The sequence below is a fragment of the Carlito syrichta genome, unplaced genomic scaffold, assembly GCF_000164805.1.
Source record: "Carlito syrichta isolate Samal-C Ts95f unplaced genomic scaffold, Tarsius_syrichta-2.0.1 Scaffold142866, whole genome shotgun sequence".
NCBI lineage: Eukaryota > Metazoa > Chordata > Mammalia > Primates > Tarsiidae > Carlito > Carlito syrichta.
This window is the reverse complement of record NW_007086962.1, coordinates 127886-137352: the sequence shown is the minus strand read 5'-3', so window position 1 is coordinate 137352 and position 9467 is coordinate 127886. Positions and strand designations below refer to the sequence as shown.

The 9467-nt window shown below is 54.1% G+C and overlaps 1 pseudogene; it reads left to right on the top strand.

The window, feature by feature from the left end:
- The first annotated feature begins 5450 nt into the window (after positions 1 to 5450).
- Positions 5451 to 5948, top strand: LOC110594810 (annotated as a pseudogene).
- The last annotated feature ends 3519 nt before the right edge of the window (positions 5949 to 9467 follow it).

Genomic DNA, 9467 nt, shown 5'->3' with positions numbered 1-9467 from the left:
GGTCTCGCTGCCCAGGCGGGCCTCGAACCTGCGGGCTCAGGCAATCCGCTCACCTCAGCCTCCCAAAGGCGCGGGATCACAGGCTGAGCCACCGAGCCCGACTAGATTGGGCCTCTTTCAAGGGGTGACCGGCACATAGGACATAGATGCAGGGGACAGTGATGCACAGGTCCAACCAGTGCACTTATCTCCATCTTCTGAGAGGACAGCAGACATGACACGACGGCAGGTGTGGGCCAGAGCAAGGTGACAACAGTGGCGGCTCGATGGCGGCCAACACAGCAGCACCCACCAGCTGCTGACTCTGTGCCAGGCAACAGTGTGTTCACAGACAGGCCCAGCGATCATCTTCAGGCCCACGTGTGTGTGGCGGGTACTGTAGCAGAGGACGTGCGGCGGCGTGGGCTGCGGGACACGGAGCCGGGGACCTGGCCCAGGAATTCGGCTTCCCCAAGTCAGCCACATCTCAGCTGTGGCTTTGAGGATGAGTGGGGCGGCAGGGGGATGGGGACAGAGGAGGACAGAGGATCTACATGGTGCCCGAGGGGAGAGAGTGACACCGAGACAGAGAGACAGAGAGAGGCTGTGGCAAGGCGGGGAGCTGGAAGGCCAGGGCCAGGTCAAGCAGGGCATCCAGGCACACTGAGGAATCAAGAACTCATCCTCAGGGCACTGGGGAGTCACTGGAGGTTTTAAGCAGCAGAGCGGCATGAGCTCATGATCCCATTTGTGTGTTTAAAAGGTCCCCTGGGCTGCTGCTGTGTGGAGAATAGATTGGAGGCCAGAGGGAAGGGGAGGCAGAGAGGCCAGTGAAGGGGCAGGTGCAGTTGTCCTGGGCAGAGATTACAGTGACCCACACTCAGGAGGACGTGGAGATGGAGAGAAGAGGATGGATCTGGTATTCAGGAGACAGAACGACGGGGCGTGGTGACGGATGGGATACGAGGAGGGAGGGGGGAGACATCAGGACGATAGGAGTGTGCATTGGTTGAGCACATACTGTGTGCCAAGTGTGTCCCACGCACCCTCCCACTGAGCTCTGGCCATAACCCTAGGATGCAGGCATACTGTTGCCCCATCTTATCAGAGAGGTCAAGTGGCTTGCTCATGGTCACACAGCCAGTGAGGGGTGAACCAAGCTGCAAACCCAGAGGTCAGACTGACCGCACAGTCCAGGGCCTGTGCCCTTAATCGGTGGTGCCTTCCCTTTCTGGCTTTTGGAGGGATGGAGGTGTCATTTACTAAGACAGAAAATCCAAGAAAGGGGAGTAGATTTAGGATCCAAAGTGAGTTCCTTTTGGGGTGTGTTGGTTCCAAAGAAGCTTAGAAGAGTCAAGTGTCAAGTCTGGAGAAAGGAGCCTAGACAATTAATTTGCCTTGGACTAATGAACCCAGGAAGCCATCATGGAAGAAGAGATGATACCGACATCCCTGGCCATGAACGATGATAAGGGAAGAGGGTAGTGAGGACAGAAAACATTCCAGGAGGACACAGCTTCCAGAGCAGATATTCATAAGCAGGGGTGCTTTTAATAAGAGGACAGCCCTGACCTCTAAGCCAGAGTCCAGCTTGGCATACTCCTTAAACCTCTCCTAAGCTCTGGAGACCCCTGGAGCCCCCTGGAGACCCCTCCACCCTGGCCGGGCTTCTGCAAAACCAGCCTCTTGTTTTGCCTGGTCTATCCGCCACTCTCCTAATTGTCTTTCAACCGTGAGATCGGATTCCAGAGTCTAAAAGCCTCCTGGAGTCTGTCTCATAATGAAGGTGGTGTACCCTAAGGCCCGTCTCCAAAGAAATAAACAAGCAACCCCTCCCTGCAGAGGGAGGGGCCATAGCAAGCAGCCGGCCTTTGAAGGCAATTGAAGGCTTTGATGGCACCACAGTGACACTTGTCTCCTGAAGGTGTCATGCACTTGAAAAGCAACACATCTCTCCTGCTCCCCAAGAAGAAATTTGTTCTGGAAAATGTCTGGGCTGGCAGAGCTAGTCAAGGGAGAAACAGCAGGGGTTTGGGAGCTTGACTGCTGAGGTCAGATGGACCCGGGTTTGAATCCCTACTCTGTCACTACTCCTTGGGTGAGCTCAGCCAAGTTCTGACTTGATTTCCCCCTCGGTAAAATGACTATAATAACAGAACCTCCTTCATTAACATGGAAAGTCGGACTCTGATACCGTGTGTTTAGTGCTCAACCTAGTGCTGGCCCGTGGAGAAAGCTTGGCAACAATCCTCCCACCTCCACTTCTAGTAATTATTATTCTTATCCATGGTGTAGGAGTTAAGGGCACAGAGTCTAGAATTAGAATGTCCCGGATTTCAGTATCGGTTATACCTGTCTCAGCCTGGGTTCTTTAGAAAGCAGAATCGGCAGCCCCCAACTGCTCCTTGCCCTACACTGGGTGTCGTTCTGTCCTCTGGACACCCCCCAGCTTGGTCCTGTCTTGGGATCCTTCTTGCATTTCCCTCTGCCAGGTATGCCCACCTGGCCCACCCCCCTCCCCACTCCTGAAAGAGTTAGGCAGTGGCTAGATCGCATGGGACCTTCTAGGTCAGAGAGGGAGCTATATCAGTCAGCTATGGCCAAGTCGTGCTGTGTAACAAGTCATCAATAGTTAAAGTGGCAATCGCTTGTCCTCTCCCTTCTGCCACACGGCTGAGGGTCATCTCATCTAGCTTGAGTTTGGCTGGGCTTCGCCCCAGCTTCAGGTGGGGGGCCAAGTGGGCTGCGTGTATACATGTCCTCTTCCTGGGGCTAGTGGACTGTCCCAAGCAAGCCCTCTTGAGGCCATGGCAGAAGCACAGGATCGTCAGAGGTGATGTCTCTTAAGGTCTAATCTTGGAACAGACCCACTGTCCCTTCCACTTCCATTCCTTTGGTCAAACAAGTCTGTGGCTGGACCCGACACCCTGGAATGGGGAAACAGACTCTGCCTCTAATGGAAGGGACCACAAAGGCATATGGCCAGGGCATGGGTGAGGAATTAGAAACAAGGATGCCATCCGCCAGGGAAGCCCTTTCAACAGAGGTTCTCAATGGGGGGCAATCTTTCCCCCTCAGAACACTTGACAATATCTGGAGATATCTGTGGTTGTCAAGGCCAGGGGCAGGTTTTACTGAAATAAGTAGGAAGAGGCCACGGATGCTGTGAAACATCTTACGATGCACCAACCGCCCTCCGCACAAAGCACCCTCTCATCCAAGTATCAAAGAGAAGCCAACAGAGAGATCTTTAAACCTGTGCCTCATAGTCATGTTTCTGGTGGTTGTGGCCATGAGGGGGTGGAGGGAAGAGACACGCAGGTCATCGCTTCCTCCCCGCCTCCCTCTGCCTCCTCCTCTGGCGATCACATCCAAAGTAGTGGGATCACCACACCTCTTAAGGATTGACTCTATCCCCCACTCCCCATCATACTCGGAGACACCCGACAGAGAAGATTTGACCCCCTTCCCAATACAAACACAAGATGAAAACACATAGACCAAGACAAGCATCTTCCCCTTCCAAGTTCCCATATCATGCCCGGGGCACAGGGCCTGTACGCATTGTTGTTCTGTCCTAGGAGGTAGGTGAGATTGCTGGGTGGCACGCCCTTTGAAGTTGAACAAGCCAGTTTGGTGGGTTGGGAGCAAATCCTCGGGGAAGGGGCCAGAGGCATGTGGGAAGGAGTTACTCCGAGTGTCCAACCAGAGGGCCAAGGCCATAGCTGAGTGATGCAGCTGCGATCTGTGCCAAGAGAAGCTGGTTTGGAGCAGGACTGGCCAGGGGCTCATGGGAGGAGCAGAGGGGATGGCTGTGGGCAGGGCTGGGGGCCTGGTGGAATCAGGTGGGCCGGGGAGGTGGAGGAGCCGGTCGGGCCTTGGTGAGCACCCATGGTGCTCCATTTTGGACAGTAGGAAGCCACACCTTCCAGGTGAAGTCGCTAGAGCCTGGGCTTAGGATAAGGACTGGGGCCATCACAGGCACCTCGATTTTCTGGCTGGGGAACTGTTCCTTCTGCCAGAAACCCAAGAGCATACTCCCTTCCATTTCTTCCCTGTCATTTGACTTAGAGGACACAAACCCTCAAGGGGGCTGTCCTGTAAGCACAATGGCCACGAATATGGACGGTATGCAGTAGTCAAATCCCAACCTATTGTCTATGTGACCTTGGACAGGTCGCTAACCTCCTGGGGCCTCATTGTCCTCCACTGAATAATGGAAATAATAATACTGACCTCACGGGTCAATATTATCATCATGCCTAGAGAGACCCCGACAAACAGTAGTAGGTGCTCTACTCAATCCTCTACCTTCTCTGCTCTCTCGCTCTGGCCTTCACCTTGATATCTCTCTCTCTCTCTCTCTCTCTCTCTCTCTCTCTCTCTCTCTCTCTCTCTCTCCTCCTTTTCTTCCTCCGGCATCTCCTGCCCCTTCTCTCTCTCCATGAAGCTTGTTGGGGCCTTGTGGTCATTGCTTCTTCAAAACCAATGTGAAAACCGGTTGTTCCAAAACCTTCTGCCTAAAACTGCAAATGCCAAGCTGCGTCCCAGACCCCCTGAGCAAGCATCCCCATGGTGGGTCCCTGGAGTCCATCCTTTAGTCCTTTAGCCACACTTCCCAGGAGACTCTGCTGTGGCGAATCCAGGCACCAGCATGGAGAAGTCCCAGCGGAGACCTAGACTCATCCCTGCTGGCCACACCCTCTCTTCTCCACCATCCCCAGCCCCCACCTGCATGTCCTCTCCTAAAACCACCCACCATCTCCCCCTCCCTTCCTGGGACAGGCAGGGAGCCTCCAGGGAGAAGACAAAAGGAAAGGAAGCTGCCGCCCACAGCACCCACCAGCCTGAGTCATGCTGAGCTGTCTGACTTGGGCGTAGGGGCCCCTCCCTCACCAGAGTAGATCCCGAGATGAGCCTATGTGTCAGTCCAGAGGAGAACGTGATTTGAAGGGAGGGAAACTCCCCATCGTGACCATCTCTCCATCCTCTCTGGGTGGCTGGAGCTCACGGGTGCTGTGGTAGGCTGCCCAGATCCTGAGGCCTGGGGCTCATCCTAATTCCAGCTGGAGACCTTGGGAGGAGCCCAGGACCAGCTCAGGAATCTCCCCATCAAGGAAGGCTTGCCCTGACCTTTTACCCAGGAGTAGGGTCTCCTGCCTTGCCCCCTAATCAGGCCACTGTCCGGTTCCCCATGTTGATGTCTGGTTCTCAAGTCCATCCTCCCATGGCCTCTGGGCTCCTCCAGAACACCCTTGCCCTTCCCCTCCACACACCAAGTGGCTGCCCTCCTGGTCAGTGCCAGGATGCGGGTAGACAGGCCAAACTTGGTGGATAGCCCCACTTTGTGGCTCAGACACCCACATAGTGGCCCATGAGCCTGACAAACCCGGGGTTTGGCTGCCGCCCACAGGGGCATCAGAAGTCTGTGGGGCCTTTCGACCAGAACCGCCATCTTCCAGAAATTCACCAAAATGACTAACACAAAGGAAAAGAGGAGGGGCACGCGGTACATGTTCTCCAGGCTGTTCAGAAAACATGGAGCTGTTCCTTTGGCCACATACATGTGAATCTATAAAAAAGGTGATATTGTAGACATCAAGGGAATGGATACTGTTCAGAAAGGAATGCCCCACAAATGTTACCATGGCAAGACAGGAAGAGTCTACAATGTCACCCAGCATGCTGTTGGCATTGTTGTTAACAAACAAGTCAAGGGCAAGATTCTTGCCAAGAGAATTAGTGTGCGTATTGAACATATTAAGCACTCGAAGAGTCGAGAAAGCTTCCTGAAACGCGTGATGGAAAATGACCAGAAAAAGAAGGAAGCCAAGAAGAAAGGCAGGTGGGTTCAGCTGAAGCGCCAGTCTGCTCCACTCAGAGAAGCACACTTTGTGAGAACCAATGGAAAGGAGCCCGAGCTTCTGGAACCTATTCCCTATAAATTCATGGCTTAATAGGTGTCAAAAGTAAAAGATCTCTGAATCATTAAAAAAAAGAAGTCTGTGGGAAGCTCCATACGCCCACTGGTCTGGTCTGCTAACACCAAGTGGGCGTGAGTGGAATGTTCTCTAGCCAGGACTCCCCATTTCCAGGAAGGTGAATGGGGCCACCTGCCCCACCCAAGGGACTCTGAGAGGCACCAGCACCAGTGACACCAGGGTCTTCCTGGACATATGAGATTTCTTCTTCTCCTGTTATAGATGATCCCAAACTCACCAGCTTAAATCAGCACACTCTTATCCTCTCACAGTCTTGGGGGTCAGGGGCTTGAAACGAGGCTTATGGATATACAACCAAGGTGTTCACAGAGCTGGTTCCTGGAAGGTCCAGGGGCGACTGGTTCCCTTACTTTTTCTAGCTTCCAGGCTACCTGCATTCCTTGGCTTGTGACCCCTTTCTCAATGTTCAAAGCCATCACTGCAGCCTCTTCCCTGTGACTCTGCTATCCTGTCTCGTGGCCGTCTTCTCACTCCGAATTCTCCTCTTTCTCTTCTAGGGACCCTGTGATGACACAGAAGCCACCAGAATAGTCCAGGGTAATCTTCCCATCTCAGGTTCCATCACAGTTCTGCAGAGTCTTTTTCACCATAGAAGTGACACCTGTAGGTTCTGGCAGTTAGGACAAGGACATCTCTGATGGGGGGGCACATACCACCTACCCCAGCAAGCGCTATGGATTAAGCAACGTTGACTCATTGTATTTCTCCTGAGGAAACTATGAGGCAGGGCATGCTACTTCCTGTTTTACACTCGAGGAAATGGATACACACAGAGGTCAGGTAACTAATGCAAGGAAGAGGTGACGCTAGGATTTGAACCCAGCTCTTTGTGATACCAAAGCTCTGCTCTTAAACTGGGCTGAATTTGCCTCTACATGGCACTCTCCTCATGCCATACTGCAGACCTACCGATCTGGGCATTTCGAGTCCTCTCAGCTCCTGCCCAGCCTCCCTTCCAGACTCCCAGGGTATGAGCTGCCCCTCCGCCCTCCCCCCCAGGAAGGAAGTCATCAAAGGGGACAGGCAATCTGCTCTCCTAACTTCTCTCCCAGGCCAGCCGCCTCCTCTCACATGGAGGGAGGCACAGCCTCAGTTCTCTCCAGGAGAAAGCAAGGGAGGAAGGGCCCAGAGAGACGAGATCACAGCCCTGGGACACGCAGCCCTGTGAAGCCAGGTGGGGCGGCCATTGCCCTCGTGAATGGGTTCTTCTTACCTCTGGGGCTGCCTCAACTCACTCTCCCCTGCAGCCTGGGTTAGCAAGCAAGCGATTTCCATCTCCGGATCAGCTACGGGACCACGATTTATTGATTGTAATAAACCTTGCTTAACACGCACTTTGGCCACACGGCTCACTCACTATTTGAATAAATCCCAGCCGTGGGGCTGATGGAGCCCTCTGTAAGGAGGGCCGGGTTAAGAGGGAGTCAGATGCCGGGCAGGGGAGGATGGGAAACAGGAGCCACTGCGGTGAATGGATGGGCTCATTTGCCATCCTAGAATTAAGGCCTGCCTGTGCCCCCCACTTCCTTATTGCCCTATCAGTTACTCTTTAAGAGGGTCTTGCTGAGGTGCTGCTTGTGGGCCAAGGCTGCCAGAGCCCATCCCAAATCGCAAGCCCCGGTGTTCTCCTCCGTCCTTCCCAGCATCGAGTGGGCTTTTTTGTTGCTGTTTTTAATTTAGGAGAGCCACAGTCTTGGTCTCATTTCCTCTCCTGCTCTGGGGAGATGCAGCTGCCTCTGGGATGAAGCGTCAGCTCCTTTGAACACTAAAAGAAGATTTCCAAGTAGGTCAGACGGCTCTCCACCCAGCGGGCTTTGGGGGACGCCATCTGGGGGAACACGGGGTGTGTCTCTGTACAGAGGGGTTTCCCTCTGTGCAGATGACAAGGTGGAAGCATGACATGGACTGCAAGGGTGGGGGATCCTTTTACATGCTCAGCGGCAAGCATGGTGTGTTATCCGTAACAGATGCTTAGGAAATAAAGGCTGACGGTGCTAAGCGGTGGTCCTGGATACAATGACGTCCCAGTGGCCAAGGAGGGAGGGCGAGGATGACGAATAGGAGGTCCCGAGAGCTGACACTTGGTTGAATGTCCTTGGTGGCTGGAAAAGCACCTGGCATATCATAGAACTCGATACATATTTGCCAAATGAAAGGATGGATGAAGATGGTCTGACACAGGTGGGAGTGGCCAGGTAGCAGGTGCGAATGGCGTAGGGAAGTCATCTATGGAAAGACGGGACAAGGGTGGGGATGGAGGTACTCCATGGCTGGAATGATGTCACGGAAGGGCAGGTGTGGTGGCAGTCATGCAAGTGGGCTATGCAGGTGACGGGGCTGTGAACGCACTTGGCTCCTTGGGGAATGGGAAACCCTCCCAGCTGGTGCTGGGTCAGTCTTACAGGATGCATGAGTTTTGCACAGGAGTTGGTGTCTGGCCATCACTGAGTGCTCAGTGAGTGCCGGGGAGGTCACGGTCACAGGAATGAGACCTAGAGAGCGCTGTCCCCACAGCTTGGGCCTTTCCTCTCTTTCCTCAGCCCTTGGTCCCATCTCTTGGGAATTTTCTCACCTCCTGGCTCCAGCCTCCAGGTTTCTCCCCACTTTTTTTGGCCTCATCTGCTCCTCTCCATTTTCTGATTCATTCTCTCTCACTCTCACTCTCACTCTCACTCACACACACACACACACACACACACACACACACACACACACTTGTGGTCGGCAGGGACACTCAGAGTGCCATGGCTCATGGAGGATTTGGAGGTTTAGGGGGGTCATACCCCAAGAAGAGCATGGTGTGCATCCCTAGGGCTTGCTCTGAAGTCAGATCTGCTTCAATCCTGATGGCAGGCAAATTGCTTCACCTCCCTTAGTCTGTTTGGCATCTGTGAAATGGGCGTGACAATACAGCACTGGCTCAGAGGACGACTGTGGGGTCCAAGAGGTCATGCGTGGAGTGTTCAGCACCATGCCTGGCACAGGGTACACTCAACACCTGCCGATGAGGGTTACAGGTTGGGTCGACCCCATCCCAAGCCACCCCACGGGTGGATGACTTGGGTTCAGAGGCAGTCGGTCAGACCAGACCCGGGACTCTTCCCTGAGCTGTCAAGGATGGACAGAGTTGGACAGAACAGGAGTCCAAGGTGACAGGGACGGCCAGAGCAAAGCAGAGTGAGGAAAGAAAGAGGTGCTCGTGGGACCCTCATGTGAAGGGGCCAGAATGGGCGGGGCGCTGTCCGAGGTGCTGATAGGCCGCAGTGAGCCAGAGTGGCTGAGACCCTGCTCCTGGCGCCGACTGTCTGGATGAGGTAGGGACAGACTGTGTGAAGAAAGACCGTGCGCAAATCAATAAGCAACAGGGTCTCCATGGCGAAGGGTGGAAGGGGTGTGGTGAGCGGCCCAAAAGAGACAGGACACCAGCTGTCTCAGGGGGCATCTCGTGACTCTAGGGCAAGGACTGTCACTACTGCCCTTACTTTA